At 41.5% G+C, this 16839-nt stretch overlaps 1 protein-coding gene across 1 annotated transcript in view; it reads left to right on the plus strand.

Moving 5' to 3' along the window:
• The window catches only part of GRM7 (glutamate metabotropic receptor 7), an 872015-nt gene that overhangs the window by 519553 nt on the left and 335623 nt on the right, over positions 1-16839 (plus strand). The gene's annotated exons all lie outside the window — the stretch shown is intronic.

Genomic DNA, 16839 nt, shown 5'->3' on the forward strand with positions numbered 1-16839 from the left:
CATATACTTGCATCATATAAATACCGTTTAGTCATGTTTTCAGAGTATTTGTGATGATTCTAAGTTTTCATTGTTATTAAGAGTGCTCAAATCCTCATTTTCATAGCAATTTTAAGATATTCTGTTACAGAATTTATCAAATATACATAAAAGTATAGAAAATTATGTAAATAACCTCCCATGAGCTGATAACCCAGTTTTTTTTTTTTTTTTGATAACCCAGTTTTAAATGCCATCAGTATCCTGCAAATCAGGTATAACTGTCCCCTCTGAACTTTTATTGTGAAGGGACAATTGAATTTGAATTTCAGATATTATGTCTTCTTACCAGATTGAATTTCAGACATTATGTCTTCTTATCTAAAATATTTCAGAATGCATTTCTAATGGATAAGAACACTATAATCACCATGCTATATATCACATCTGAAAAAATGAAAGATTCCTTAATATCACCTAGTACTTGACACGTTTTTTTCTGAAAAAGAAAATGCATGTTCTACTTCTTTGAGCATATGTATCTTGAAGTAAAATTGCTAGAGCGCAAAAGTTTGCAAAAAAGTTTGCACCTTTTTTTGTGACTTGTGATAAGTAGTATGAGTATATGTCATGGTCAAGATTGATGCAGTCAAGATGGCTCAAATGTAGTGTCACAGCTCTGAAATTCATTGTTACTGGGGAGGAGAGAAAGCTATGAAAATTTGGGACATCTTGAAAATAAAATAGTGTGGATGTAGGAAGAGGAAGATGAGGAAGACAGGATGGGAGGAAGGCAAGAACTTAGAGCAATGACAATAAATGCCCAAACCGAAGAGTAATGCTGTTATCTTAGTGACGGGTGCTTCTGAGTCAGGTTCTTCACCACGGTTCTGTGCAGATGTTGAAACAGTGAAGTTAGGGTTTCAAGTTGAGCTTCATAGTACGGGTTGGGTAGCAGAAAGAAGAGCGGAGGTCTTCTGACATGCCCTGACTCACCACCCATTTCACACACTGCAGAATCAGCTTGTGGCCTCCTGGAGCTGACCTCTTCAACTCTTTACTTCCTAAAGGATCTGCTAAAGGGATGGCCTTGTACCTTTCATCTCTCCTGACTTGTGCATCCTGAGCTGCCCTCAAAGCAACAGATGCTCATGTTTTGAAGTTGACATGACTGTACATGGCGTAGAAGAACAATGAGGGACTTTACTTTCTAGAGTCTATAACTGATACTAAAACTGCAGACCTAGAAAAAACAAATGTATAGTTGCCAAAAGGGAAAGAAAAGGGAGAGGAGGATAAATTAGGAGTTTGGGAATAACAAATAAACACTACTATACATAAAATAGATAAGCAACAATGACCTACTGTGTAGCACAGGGGACTGTATTCAATAATTTGTAACCTACAATGGAAAAGAATCTGAAAAAAAAATTACAACATTGATTCATTTTGCTGTATACCTGAAATTAACACAGTATAACCAATTATACTTCAATTAAAAAAAAACAACTGTACGCATTAACAAGAGAAAGTGAACCATCATTTATTCTGCAACTTTAAGATGATAGTGGTTTTTGACTTAATATTTTTTAATCTTTACATCTATATGTAAGGAAAATACTACCACCCTCATTTTATGCATGAGAAAATGGAGGTGTCACTTGAAGTCTTTTCTGGAATGAATGAATGAAAGAAAAAAATAACTAAGTGAGCAAATACAGAATTCAGCAACAAAGAACAAGTAACTGAAACCTGAGTGATTAAAATAGTATAAGATAAGTTAAAGAAAATAACTTATTTGGCAGAGCCAGGATTCAAACTCAGGTCTCTGTGACTTCAAAGCCAGGTCTATGCATGATAATTGAGTATGTCATGCATAGTCCCTAGTATTTAATTCTAGTTTTCCTAATTTTCCTTTTCTTGTTTGTTACCACCTTTTCTATGTGCATGTGTGTGTTAATTTTCTGTTAACTTAGTTAACATTTATACTTTTACTCTGCACCATGAGTATGAATTTGTTGTAAACACTGTATACATCCCCACGTGGAAGCCTGGCATCAATCCTGTGGAGTAGGCGCCATCGTCATCCATTTTATAGATGGAGAAACTTAGACTGATTAGGTTACTTGCTCAAGGTCATCTAGCTAGCAAGTAACAAAGTCAGGAACTGAACTCTAACATTCCAGTTCTGGAATCTGCTTTTAATCATTTTAACTATTAAAATATCAATTTAACATGTGCTGTTTATACCCATATTCTTTCTCATATAAGTATACTCAGATTATATAAATTGCCCTTCTGTTTCCCAGGCAGTTTAAAGGAATGAAAGATGGCAGGCATTCTCTCATTAAACAATATGCAACAGCCCTTTGGAGGCATTTTGTGAGATAATATTGCAAACAATATTCCCTCCACCTCATCCATAAATGCTCCCCACGGGATTTGTGTTCTTTGTGGAATAATTTCCATTGCAATAATTCTTATTTGTTTTCTCAAAAATAATGGCTGGTTTCTACCACTCTCATCAGTAGATACAGCCGGCAAATTTGTGGGCACTGCTGAGTCTAAATTTGTCCCAATAGATCAGTAATGATTTTCTTGCCAAACTGATTTACATGTCTCCAACTTCAATTTACTTCAGTAAATGTTTACAAAAACTTGAATCAGGGAGGCAGAGATAAGTAGGACACAGTCTTTTGTCTGCCAGGAACTTCGAGTTTCTGGGAGAAGAGGACAAAGAACTATCTGCCCACAGCACTGCCCAGATACAGGCAGGGCCAGTGCAGAGAGTATCCGAGAACACACCACATGTGCGGAAACCCACTGCAGACATCCCGCAGCAGGTGACCTCAAACCAAGGGTGAAGGATCCCCAGTTTATACAACTGTGCAAAAGTCCTTCTCTTGTGAAGACTGGAAACTCCACATTCATGGAGTTAAATCCATACACTGCTTCCCATATTTCTTGTGGATTAATGCAGTGTTAAATGTCTGACTGGGGTAGAATGTGATCATTATACATTTATGTTGGAGGAGGTTACTGGGAGGATTTGACCTTCAATTGACCCTCAGGCTGGGCCTACCATTCCCACAGTGGGAGCCATTTTCCAGGAAGTAGACTTGAGAAGGAAAGGCATAATTGAGACCATCTGAATGGTTTAAAGGCCTGTATCTCAACTTTTAAGATTCTGGCAGGTGGACACCCAAGACTAGCCTCGTCTGTAAGTTCCTTGGCTTATTAAACCAGCCACCTGCCAAACAGAAGTGCTCTGTCTCTTTCTTTGGCCTCTCTTTGCCGTCTGCGTACAGGAGCCAGTTTCAGATTTCACCCAGGGAACTCCCAAGTTTGTAAACCAACAAATGCCCGACAGGTTGATGTCTGTTAGATTATTATTAAACGGTTACTCTGCCCATGGTGATTTGAATTACTACCTTTATTATTTATTATAGGAAATTCTCATATGCACCTGGGTCTATTTCTGGACTTTCTGTTTTATTCCAACAGTCCATTGATCTCCTTGGTCTTGTATCAAATTTGTTATTTTTCTTCCTGGATGTTTATAATCAGCTGTCACAATATCATACTTGGTAGGCTTTGTCTTCCTTTACTTCACCTCCATTCATCAGCATCCCCAAACACTCAGGCACACTTGCTCTTCTTTTTCAGAGTTCTCTTGGTTTTTCTATTTTCTCCATATTAATGCTAAAAGCAGCTTATCCAGCTCTAGAAAAAGAAAATGTTAATCTTTTCTATTAAGATCACAAAAAAGTTACAAATTACCTTCAAGGGAGTAGACATAAGGGGAATTTTAAAATTCTAATGAAAGACAAAAGTCAACCTAATTAAATGAAAAGATATACTTGTTCCTGGATAGGTGATTTTTTTGTAGCTATTTTAGTGGCGGTTGTCTCTTTGACACATCTTGTTAGTGATTTTTTTTTGTGTATATGAAAATAAATGATCTTTCAATTTTATATCCTGCTGCTTTTCCAGCTTTCCTTACTTTAGAGTAGCTTTTTCAAGGATGTGTTCTTGAGATAATGTTTCTGATTTCAGTGGAGTTTGTATATTGCTCAAGATTCAGCCAATGTGTGTTAAAGAGAGACTCTTTTCTTGGCGGTGGAAAGCTCAGTGTCTACCAAACCACACCCATCCTACTGATGATAAAAAGAGACTCAGGTAGACACCATCAGAGGTGGTAGTGACAAGGAGGCAGATACTGTGAGCTGAAGAGCTCAGGCCACCTGAAGGGAGAGATGTTCTTCACCGCTTGCTGACAGCTGCCACTGTAGGAATGGGGACTGTGTTCCCAGACTGTCTGTCTTCACAAGGAAAGCTAGAAATCTGGACTTAAAAAATAACTCTCCTGATTCTCTAGTTGGCTTTTAAAATACTGAGGCAAAATAGAAAGGGCATGTCTACAAGTTGAGTATATTCCACAAGCCCTCAGTGTATCATATTTGGGAAACAAATGATGTCGTTCAGATGAGAGAGAAGCTGGGAGGAAGGACAGATGGGATTTTTGACTTGTTATTTGACTTTGTATTCTGATGACAAAGGTCCATATAGTCAAGGCTATGATCTTCCTAGTGGTCACATGTGGTTGTGAAAAGCTGGACCGTAAAGAAGGCAGAGCACCAAAGAATAGATGCCTTCAAACTGTGGTGCTGGAGAAGACTCCTGAGAGTCCCTTGGACAGCAAGGAGATCAAACCAGTCAATCTTAAGGGAAATCAACCCTGAATGCTTGCTGGAAGGACTGATGCTGAGGTTGAAGCTTCAGTATTTTGGTCATCTGATGTGAACAGCTGACTTATTGGAAAAGTCCCTGATGCTGGAAAAGATTGAGGAAAGAAGGAGAAGAGGGAGTCAGAGGATGAGATGGCTGGATGGCTGGATGGCATCACGGATGCAAAAGACATGAACTTGGCCAAACTCTGGGAGATGGTGAGGGACAGGGAGGCCTTCCGTGCTGCAGTCCACGGGTTTGCGAAGAGTCAGACATGACTGGGTGACTGAAAAGCAACAAATGGGTTTATTCATTTCCTGGGGTTGCCAAAACAAGTGACCACAAACTTGTTGGTTAAAATAAGAGAAATTCATTCTGTTACAGTTCTGGAGGCTAGGTGTCCAAAATTAAGGTGTTGACATGGTCAAATCCTCCTCTGAAGGCTGTGTAAGAGGATGTTTTCTTGCCTTTCCAGCTTCTGGTGGCTCCAAGCATCCCTTGACTTGTGGCCACATCACTTCAGTCTCTGCATCACTTCAGTCTCTGTCTCCATCCCCACACAGTCTTCTCCATGGTTCTTTTCTCTGTGGGTGTCCCCTCTGTGTGTCTCTGTTGAGGATACTTGTCCTTGGTTTCAGGGCCAACAGAGATAATCCAGGATGACCTCATCTCGAAAGTCTTAACTCCATTTGTAGTATAACTTCTTGTTAGATAGACACTGTCCAAATGCTTTCTCAATAAGGCTATACTCACAAGTTCAGGAGGTTAAGAAGTAGACATATCTTTTGGGGTCCACAGTTTAACATACTACAGTGAATTATGTAACCTCTGCTGGCTCAGAGGTAAAGAATCCACCTGCCAATGCAAGAGATAAAGGAGACGCAGGTTTGATCCCTGGGTTGGGAAGATCCCCTGGAGAAGGAAATGGCTACCCACTCCAGTGTTCTTGTCTGGAGAACCCCATGGGCAGAGGAGCCTGGTGGGCTACAATCCACAGGGTTGCAAAGAGTAGGACAGTGCTGAGTGATAGCACACCTATCTGCAATGCACAATGGTTTATAGAAATAGAAGAAGGTATAAAGCAAATACTTGTTTTCCGAATGTATCATTGTGATTGATCCTCTCAGAAGGAGAGAATGTGATGTCTCCATCATCCCTTCCCACCCCTCCATCCTCTGCTTCCTGTCCTTGCTTCTACTTGCTCACTTCTCTTTCTTTCTCTCCTCCCTCTCCTCTCTCTCTTTCTGTCTCCATCTGTCTTTTCTCCTCTTCTTTTTATTTGCTGATTCATTCTTCTCTTAGTGCTGTATCCCTGTGATGTGCTAGGAAAGGTGTTTCTGAATCATGACCACGCCCTTCCTGAGTCCGAGGCAGACTAGGAAGAGCTAAGCACCTCTTGTTTACAGGTTCGTGGCATAGGAAGCCTTGGGTCCTCCCTGCCAAGTAGACTAACAGGGATGTTCTGGCCTGCAGTTCATGGGCTGTGTGGATAACGCAGCAATCAAGGCTACTGGTCACTTTCTGATGCCTCGTGAAGCTCCATTAGTACCTGACAAGCTCAGCTTCACCCTGGCTGAGCTGGCAGCTGTGTCCTCTGACCCCCTCTTGACACTCTGATAGTTTTCCTTTCATCTGCACATTTGTGATAGCTTTCTTCCTTCTCAGCTGGAAAGGTCACCTCCCAAACATACTACCTGGGATGAATTATGTGTCTATTGATTTGCACACTCTTGTCTCGACTGCAAATTTCAGGAGTTTAAGGGCAGCACCTCTGTTAAAAGAACAAAGAATCAGATAAAGGTAGTTTTGTAATACCAGCTAAAACCTTGTTTATTATGTCTATGCTGATCTTAGTTTACTTCCAGGCTTATAGGAGTATTGTTCACCATGTACCCAATGGGATATTTGCTTTGGCATCACCTGCAGATTTAATTTCTGAAATTAAAATTGTCTGTCTAACAAAAGAAGAATTTAATATTAAACATGTCATCAACTCCACATAAAAGATAACCTTTCTTCCTAAGTGTAATTCTTACTGTGTTTTCTGTGAACTGAAATTGTAGTCTTTTTAAAACTCGGGTAATTTAACTAATAATAAAGGGATATCTGTCCAGATCACTTTTCTTCTGAGCTTTCAGAAAATGAGAAGAAAATATCAATTGACTGTTATTCACACAGATATACATCTATATGTATATATTATTAGATTACAATTATACTAATTTCTGCTTCAATTCCTGACTCTCTGTTGCACCTTGGTGACTATTGTGACTACACTTAAGTAGTCTGTTCTTTAAAAAAAAATATGAAAATGATATAAAAAGTGTATATAAGTTCCACAGAATCATTTTTCAGAAATGGGAAAGGAGTAGACCAAGGCTTGTCACCCTCTTTGTTTAACTTATATGCAGAGTACATCATGCAGAATGCCAGGCTGAATGAAGCACAAGCTGGAATCAAGATTGCCAGGAGAAATATCAATAACTTCACATATGCAGATGACACCACCCTATGGCAGAAAGCAAAGAAGAACTGAAGAGCCTCTTGATGAAAGTAAAAGAGTAGGGTGAAAAAGCTGGCTTAAAACTCATCACTCAAAACACTAAGATCATGGCATCCAGTCCCATCACCTTATGGCAAATAGATGGGGGAACAATGGAAACAGTGACAGACTATTTTCTTGGACTCCAAAATCACTGCAGATGGTGACTGCAGCCATGCAATTAAAAGATGCTTCCTTCTTGGAAGAAAAGCTATGACCAACCTAGACAACTTATTAAAAAGCAGAGACAGTACTTTACCAACAAAGGTCCATCTAGTCAAAGCTATGGTTTTTCCAGGAATCATGTATGGATGTGAGAGTTGGACTATAAAGAAAGCTGAGTGCAGAAGAATTGATGCTTTTGAACTGTGGTGTTGGAGAAGACTCTTGAGAGTCCCTTGGACTGCAAGGAGATCCAACCAGTCAATCCTAAAGGACATCAGTCCTGAAAGTTCATTGGAAGGACAGATGCTGTAGCTGAAACTCCAATACTTTGGCCACCTGATATGAAGAACCGACTCGCTGGGAAAGATGGAAGGCAGGAGGAGAAGGGGATGACAGAGGATGAGATGGTTGGATGGCATCACTGACGTGATGGACATGAGTTTGAGTAGACTCCGGGAGTTGATGGACAGCGAAGCTTGGCGTGCTACAGTCCATGGCTTTACAAATAGCCGGACATGACTGAGTGACTGAACTGAGTCATTTTGCACTACAGCAGAAATCAGCACAGCATCCTAAATCAATTATACTTCCGCAATGGCAAAAAGGATAAAAATAAACAAATAAAAATATAGGTAAAATTGCGAGACTGTAGTAATGAAAGGGTGAAAGTGGTTAGTTGCTCAGTCATGTCTGACTCTTTGTGACCCCATGGACGGTAGCCTGCCAGGCTCCTCTATCCATGGAATTCTGCACTGAACTTAGTGAACTGTGATGAACTTGAGGGGAAAAAAAATAAATAAAGACCAAATCTGACTTTCATTGAGCCTGACCTCTGTGTTATCAGCACTGCAGTTGTTGTTGTTATTGTTTAGTTGCTAAGTCAGTTAGACTCTTGCTACCCCATGGACTGTAGCCTGCCAGGCTCTTCTGTCCCTGGGCTTCCCCAGTCAAGAGTATTGGAGTGGGTTGCCATTTCATCCTCCAGGGGATCTTCCTGACCCAGGGATCAAACTTGCGTCTCCTATTTTGGCAGGCCGATGTTTTCCCACGGTGCCACCTGGGAAACCCAGCTGTCTCCCACAGTTTGCTCGTATTCTTGCCTGTTGAGTTGGTGATGCTGTCTAACCATCTCAACCGTTGCTGCCTCTTTCTTCTTTGTCTTCAATCTTTCCCACCATCAGGGCAATTGTGAGACCCACCCAATGATATGAATAGTGATTCATATAATTCATTCATATAAAGAATAGTGATTCACTGCTTTACATGAGAAGGAACACCAGGGTCTGGAATTAGCCAGACTTGGACCCCAAATTCCTCTCTGCGCCTTAGTTTCTATCTCTTAAGTGTAAATAACCTAAATTTAGTACCTACTTTCTAGGATTTATGTGACACTTAATGAAAAAAAAATATATATATAATGCTTATTGTTTTTCTAATTATAACTATTGGTACAACTTTCTATATAACCAAATATAAATCTGTATGACATCAGGATTTTATTCATTAGATAAACATTTATGCCTTGGTTTATTAGAATTTAGTAGCAATACTAGATAGCATTTACATAGAAGATGGTCCATTTATATGTGTTGATTTTGAGGCCAGCTGTCCTGGGATACTGTGTAATGTGTGAATGATTTTGATATTCCTATTGTTGTTGCTCAGCCACCAAGTTGTGCCCAACTCTTTGCAACCCCATGGACTGCAACATGCCAGGCTTTCCTGTCCCTCACCATCTCCTGGAGTTTTCCCAAGTTCATATCCATTGAATCTGTGATGCCATCCAACCATCTCATCCTCTGTCACCGTCTTCTTCTTCTGCCTTCAGTCTTTCCCAGCATCAGGGCCTTTTTCAATGAGTCAAGTTTTCTTCGAATCAGGTGGCCAAAGTATTGGAGCTTCAGCATCAGTCCTTCCAAAGAGTATTCAGGGTTGATTTATTTTGATTGATTTTTTTAAGATTTTAAGGTTTGATCTCCTTGCTGTCCACAGGACTCTCAAGAGGCTTCTCCAGCACAACAGCTCAAAAGCATAAATTCTTCAATGCTCTACCTTCTTTATGATCCGACTCTCACATCTGTACATGACTACTGGAAAGACCAGAGCCTTGACTACATGGACCTTTTGTCAGCAAAGTGATGTCTTTCCTTTTTAATACACTGTCTTCTTTCCTGTCAAAATGCAATGATCTTCTAATTTCATGGCTACAGTCACCATCTGCAGTGATTTTAGAGCCCAAGAAGAGGAAATATGTCCCTGCTTCCATCTTTTCCCCTACAACTTGCCTTGAAGTAATGGACGAAATGCTATGATCTTAGTTTTTGTTTGTGTGTGTATTTTTTAGTATTGCATTTTTAGCTGGCCCTTTTACTCTCCTCCTTTACCCTCAGCAAGAGGCTCAATAGTTCCTCTTCACTTTCTGCCATTAGAGTGGTATCATACGTAAGTCTGAGGTTGTTGATATTTCTCCTGGTGATCTTGATTCTAGCTTGTAATTCATTCAGCCCAGCATTTCGTGGGATGTGTTCTGTGTATAAATTAAATAAACAAGATAATGATAAACAGCCTTGTTGTACTCCTTTCTCAGCCCTGAACCAGTCAGTTTTTCCATACAAGATTCTAATTGTTGTTTCTTGACCCGCATACAGGCTTCTCAATAGAAGGGTAATATGGTCTGGTATTCACATCTCTCCAAGAATTTTTCCCAGTTTATTATGATCCACACAGTCAAAGGGTTTAGTGTAGTCAATGAAACAGAGGTAGATATTTTTCTGGAATTCCCTTGCTTTCTCTGTGATCCAGTGAATGTTGGCAGTTTGATCTCAGGTTCCTCTGTCTTTTCTAAACCCAGCTTGAACATCTGGAAATTCTCAGTTCATGTAATGCTGAAGCCTAGCTTGCTGGATTTTGAGCATAACCTTACTGGCATGGGAGATGAGTGAAATTGTCTGGTGGTTTGAACATTCTTTAGTATTGCCCTTCTTGGAAATTGGGATGGGGATTGACCTTTTCCAGTCCTGTGGTCACTTCTGGGTTTTCCAAATATGCTGACATATTCAGTGAAGCACTTTAATAGTATCATGTCTTAGGACCCCATCACCTCCACTAGCTTTATTGGCAGCAGTGCTTTCTAAGAAGGCCCACTTGACTTCACACTCCAGAATGTCTGGCTCTAAGTGAAAGACTACATCATCGTGGTTATCCAGGTCATTAAGATCTTTCTTTATACAGTTCTGTATATTCTTTTTATCTCTTCTTGATCTCTTCTTCATTTATGTCTTTACTATTTCTGTCCTTTATTATGCCTGTCTTTGGGTAAAATGTTCCTTTGATATTTCCAGTTTTCTTGAAGAGATCTCTAGTCTTACTCTTTCTGTTGTTTACCTCTATTTCTTTGCGTTGTTCATTGAAGAAGGCCTTGTCTTTCCTTGCTATTCTCTGGAACTCTGCATTTAGTTGCGTGTACCTTCCCCTTTCATCTTTGCTTTTTGCTTCTCTTCTTTCCTCAGCTATTTGTAAACCCTCCCCAGACAGCCACTTTGTCTTCTTCCTTTTCTTTTTCTTTGGGATGGCTTTATTTGCTGCTCCCTGTACAGTATTATGGACCTCTGTCTATACTTCTTCAGGCACTCTGTTTACGAGATCTAACCCCTTGAATCTATTTGTCGCCTCCACTGTATATTCATAGGGAATTTGATTTAAGTTGTACTTGACTGGTTTAGCGGTCTTCCCCAGTTTCTTTAGTTTAAGCCTGAATCTTGCTATGAGGCTGATGATCTGAGCCACAGTCAACTGCAGGTCTTGTTTTTACTGACTGTATTGCTGCATCATCAGCAACAAAGAATGTAATCAGTCAAACTTCGGTATTGACTGTTTAGTGATGTCCACGTGTAGAGTCATCTCTTGTGTTGTTGGGAGAGGGTGTTTGCTATGACCAGGGAATTCTCTTGGCAGAAATCTGTTAGCCTTCATTTTGTCCTCCAGGACCAAACTTGCCTGTTGCCCCAGGTATCTTGACTTCCTACCTCTGCATTCCAATCTCCTATGATGAATAGAACTTAGTTTCTTGATGCTAGTTCTACGAAGTCTTCTAGGTCTTCATAGAACTCATCACCTTCAGCTTCTTTTGCATTGGTGGTTGGGCCGTAGACTTGGATTACTGTGATATTGAATGGTTTGCCTTGGAAATAACTGAGATCACTCTGTCGTGTTTAAGGTTGCACCCAAGTACTGCATTTCAGATGCTTTTTTTGATTATGAGGGCTACTCCATTTCTTCTGTGGGATTCTTGCCCACAGTAGTAGATATAATAAATTAAATTCACTCATTTCCATCCATTTTAGTTCACTGATCCCTAAGATGTCAATTATTTACTTTTGCCATCTCCTGCTTGACCACACCCAATTTACCTTGATTCACAGACCTAGCATTCCAGGTTCCTATGCAATATTATTCATTACAGTATCAGATTTTACTTTCATCGCCAGACACATCCACAATTGAACATTGTTTCCACTTTAGCCCAGACACTTCATTTTGGGGCTATTGGTAATTCTCCTCCACTCTTTTCCGTAGCTTATTGGACACCTTCCAATCTAGGGGGCTCATCTTTTGGTGTTAGATCTTTTTACCTTTTTATACAGTTCATTGAGTTCTCATGGCTAGTATACTGCAGTGGTTAGCCATTCCCTCCTCCAGTGAATCATGTTTTGTCAGAACTCCCCACTATGACCTGTCTGTCTTGGGTCTACACAGCATGACTCATAACTTCATTGAGTTACACGAGCCGTTTGCCACCACAAGGCAGTGATCCATGAAGGGGATATTCCTAAGGCATAGCTATTCCATGTGAATGAATGTCCTATCTCTGCTCTTATCTGCTCCCTGGTTTTCCTTTTTTTTTTTTCCACCTACATATCTACTCTCTCCAGGAAGCCCTCTCTGACCCCCTAACACAGTTCTGTCTCTGTGCTCCCAAAACACCATGTACCCTTCTTTCATAGAAGCCATCATAGTTGTAATTTTATGTTTATTTAAACGGTGCTTGTTAAGTCTATCTTCTCCATCAGACTGGCTCTTAATCTCATGAAGGGCCATGTATGTTTTAATCCCAAGGTCTGTGAGTACAGAGTGCCTGTCATAGGGTAGGTGCTCCATAAATGTTTAATGGATGAGTGTGTTTACTGAAGAACCAACGGTTCATATTTTACTGGAGCAGCATAGTGCTGAGTACTTTACAAATAGTGCGCAGACCCGCCGCAGGTCTCCTACGGGTTAGCAGTTCCAGTCTCTAGAAAACCATCCAGAAGCCGGTTTATGCTATGTTGGTGCCTGGTTAAGGGCTCTGAGTTTTCCTTGAAGGCGATGGGCCTTCAGAAGAGGTAATTAACATGTGACCAAAATTGGGGTCTGGCTGCTTGCCACTCAAAAGCCAATAAAGAGGCACAACTGGTGAAAAGAAAAGTTTGCTTTATTTCAGAGGCCAGCAACCAGGGCCAAGGGCAGACTTGTGTCCAGAGCTCAACTCCTCCACTGACAATCAGTGGGCAAGCTTTCAAAGGGGCGTTTCAGGGGTGCACGGGCAGAGGAGGGGCTACATGTAAAAACCACACAGTCAGCTCTGACCATCGTCTTCAAGGTGGTCACGCCACGGTCTGATGGTGTCATCTCAATTGTTTTGAGTACAGTTAATCTTTAGTTCCAGGGTCAGTTTGATCCCATTTTGTTGAGGCTAGTTCTCAGAATTGTGGCAGCATATGTCATGGCTACACTCTGGTCATCATGTAATTAACTTCTTCCACATGGTGGGGGTTTCAGTATCTACAAGACAGCTCACAGGACCTGGCTCAGAATATTATCTGTAACCCTCAAGGAGGAACTAAAGGCTCTTGACTTTGTTTAATGACTAAACTATTATTATTTTGTCCTGCTTGACTGTTTTCCTTTCCTTCTGCATTTTCTCACTTCTCTGATTAAACTTACTCTTTGGGTAAAGTTCTTCTACAGACACAAGCAGGCAGAGGACATGAGGTGAGAAGAACCATAGGGTCCTGCTCCATTTCAAAGGCACAAGGCTATTTCTGGTTAGCTTCTTAGAATGGCTAAAACATTGCACCAGGATTAAAATTCCTGACGTGGGGAGTCCAGGGCACTAACTGGAGACATGGGTGAGGAACACAGTCTTTGAGGCTGCAAAGGAGCTCCAGGCAGCAACGGAGCAAAGACACTAGGAAAATTCACTCATAGGTCACCCAGCACCCTCCACCTCCCCCCAGCCATCTGCAGACCACGGGAGGCAAAGCAGGGCTCCTGCAATGCTGAGCAAGGTATGATACGAAGCAGAAGTCTCAACTGCAAAATGAAGACCCTGGCATCTGAACCAGGGCAAACATTCAAGGTTGAGAAAGTAACAACGCTGAGAGTTAACAAATTGGGCTGAACCCGCTTGAATCCCAGCTGTGGAGACTCCGGAGTCGCTCTTGAGCCCTGCTTCTCAGAATCTGGGCAACAAGAGCAACACCTGGAGCTTGTTAAAAACCCAGGATTGGTGAAGCCCAGCTTCTCAAAACCCGAGCTTCATGCACAGCACCTGGGGCTTGTTAAAATCGCAGCCTCTTTGGTTTCACCCAGAACCTCCGCATCTTATAAAATGCCCAGCAAAGTTGGTCGCTCATTCCTGGGGAGCATGAAAGCCAAGTTCAGCCTACAAGTGAGTCCCTGCTGTGAAAAGGAAGCTGAGAGTGAACTTGATGTGTGAGGAAAGGGATGACGGTTGTGACTAGGAAAGCCTGCTACTCGTCCACTTTCTCTTAGAGTGTAGGCTTTCTGGGAGTTGTTGGTTCTCACTTAGAGGGCGGGACCTGCTGCTTTCTCATGCTCGCCAGCGTGTTTGCTAGCTGCCCCCTGGTCCTTGCTGACCCAGCATGTCTTTGCATTTCCAGCAGATAACAGGCTGAAGAGAGAGGTGTTTTGAAGTGATGGACTTTTTCAGTGATGAGGATTCCTCTGAAGATGTTTACTTCTGAGCTGGGGAATGTAGGTATGGATGCAACAATTTGAGCCATTTTAGAAGTTGCTTTTCTGAGTCTGGTTTGAGGCTTAGACCTGTGGCATGTGGCCAGAGAGTTTATTTCTATTTGTGTGCTTTTGAGGCTGTGTTTTCCTTAAGGGTGTGTTGTTGCAGGGCTCAGGGTGCTGTGCCAAGGCAGGCGCATTTCACTTTGCGGCTGCAGAAATAAACCACCTCGGCTATCAGTGATTGAGAAGATGAGTCACGCCGCTTCTGCAACCAGGGCTGGTCTCAGCCGAGTGGTTCTGCTGCAGTCAGCAGCAGGGTGCGAAGTCCACAGAGGCTTGGCTGAGAGGGTTGGGGTCTGGCTAGGCTCCTTTCTTTCCACATAGTTTCCTGTACCCCAGGAAAGCCTGTCGTCCTGTTAGAGCCTGGTAGCTGGATTCCAAGCAGGAGACTCTCACAAGGAAGAGGCGCAGTGAGTAAAGGTTTTCCAGACTATTGGTATCACACATGCCAATGGCCCACGGACAAAGAAGCCACCTCCATAAGAGGGGATGTCAGAGGGCATGGGGCTTGGGAAGTGTGGTCTGTCGGGGCCGCCAGTACCACTGTTGCTCCCCCACCTCGGGTGGAGGGGCCAAGATGGAAAGAGAAATGAAAGTTTAGTCACCTGTGTTGAGTGGATGCATGTGTTTACATGACCAAGGGTGTATGTGTAGTATTCCTGGAAACTTTGGGGGACTCACTGGTCTTTTCCCCAAAGATTCCTTTTATTTAGGAATTGTCATTTTACTGAACAGTCATTTGGTCTCAGGGTTATGGGAGAACAGTGAGGCAAGAGGGGACTTCCAGCAGGCTCATGAGTGTGTCAAGACGGAGATCAGGGTGAGATCAGACGCTATAGCTCAATTACCTCAAATCAATGAGGTCAGGAGCATAGAAAGACTGGATATCGTGTTCTGACAACACCCTAGAAAATAAGTAAGAGATGTAGACAATTATTTTTATTTTCCCAGAAATATTATGTGATCTCCTTTTTTCTTTGCTGTTTCTTTGTCTCATTTGCTTACTTCAGGTTTTCCACTTATAGTGGGGTTACTGTGTATTGAGACAGGAAGGTAGTGATGGATAAAATTGAATCAATGTGCTCTTCTTGTGAGATTTAGTTGGGAGCTCCACCCCCCGCTTAGGGTTTTAAATAAGTTTAACTTTGAATGATTTAATAACTGTGAAAATAAATCCACCTTCTGTGGTTCATGATCTTAAAATCAGTGAGTTTCCAAATTCTTACCATGGCTGGAAACAAGATGCTGTGAGGAAAATAGGTAGTGGGGTTTTCATCTTAGAGGTAAATGAAAGGGAAATAAGACCATTGCAGCCGGTATTTGTTCATGTTTCCAGGACTTACTGAGGTTTGTGGAGTTGGGATTCAATGCCCGCTCTTCTGATCCTGAGTCCAATCTGATTCTTGCAGGACCATCGGACCATTTAAGGGTGAACCATACTAAAGAGGTAGCTAAAGATTTCCTAGGGACTTACACTCTCAAGTCTGTTCATCTAAAGCTCTTCATAAGCAGCTTTATACTTATGTTGGGGTCAGTTTACCTATGATCTCTACATAAACTTACCTTTTGACTGGAAAGTCAATTCCATAATGATCCTTACTAAATGCAGGAAGGTTCTTAGAATGATAATCACAGGTCATAACTCACCTGATTAGGGATGCAGAATATGACATAATGATTGGCCTTAGGCATGTTGCTATTTCTTCTCATATGAATATATTAGGTTGCTAAGTCACATTTGACTCTTTGTGACTCCATGCACTACAGCCTGCCAGGCTCCTCTATCCATGGGATTCTCCAGGCAAGAATACTGGAGTGGGTCCCATTCCCTCCTCCAGGAAATCTTACCAACCCAGGGATCAAATCCCTAGTTTTCTGTATTACAGGTAGATTCTTTACCATCTGAGCCACCAGGGAAACCCTTATTTCTTCTAAGACTCTGTTTTTTCACTGGCATAATGGAAGTGATAGCAGCTGCCACACAGGTTGTTAAAGAAAGAACAACCTTTCATTTCTCAGTGAATGAAAGAAAGAACCTATGTCAAGCAGAGTCTGGTCCATAGTAAGTATGGAAATGATCACTTATTATCTTGGTGATGATAAAGATGCTTTGTCCCTGGTCTAGTTCCCAAGAGGCAGAAGGGATGCTGTGGTCATCATATTGTTGCTAAGATCTGTAACTCAGATTTCACTGTGAAATGTCATTTGTTGGCCACGCATCTGCCTGATAGAATGAAGTGAAGATTTAGCCATGTGTGTTGCCATTAGAATTTTTTACCTTTTTCTTATTTTTGTTTGTTTTTTGATTGACAAAAAACAGCAAGCATCCAGTCCACTAAAACAAAGAA

The sequence above is a fragment of the Cervus canadensis genome, chromosome 22, assembly GCF_019320065.1.
Source record: "Cervus canadensis isolate Bull #8, Minnesota chromosome 22, ASM1932006v1, whole genome shotgun sequence".
NCBI lineage: Eukaryota > Metazoa > Chordata > Mammalia > Artiodactyla > Cervidae > Cervus > Cervus canadensis.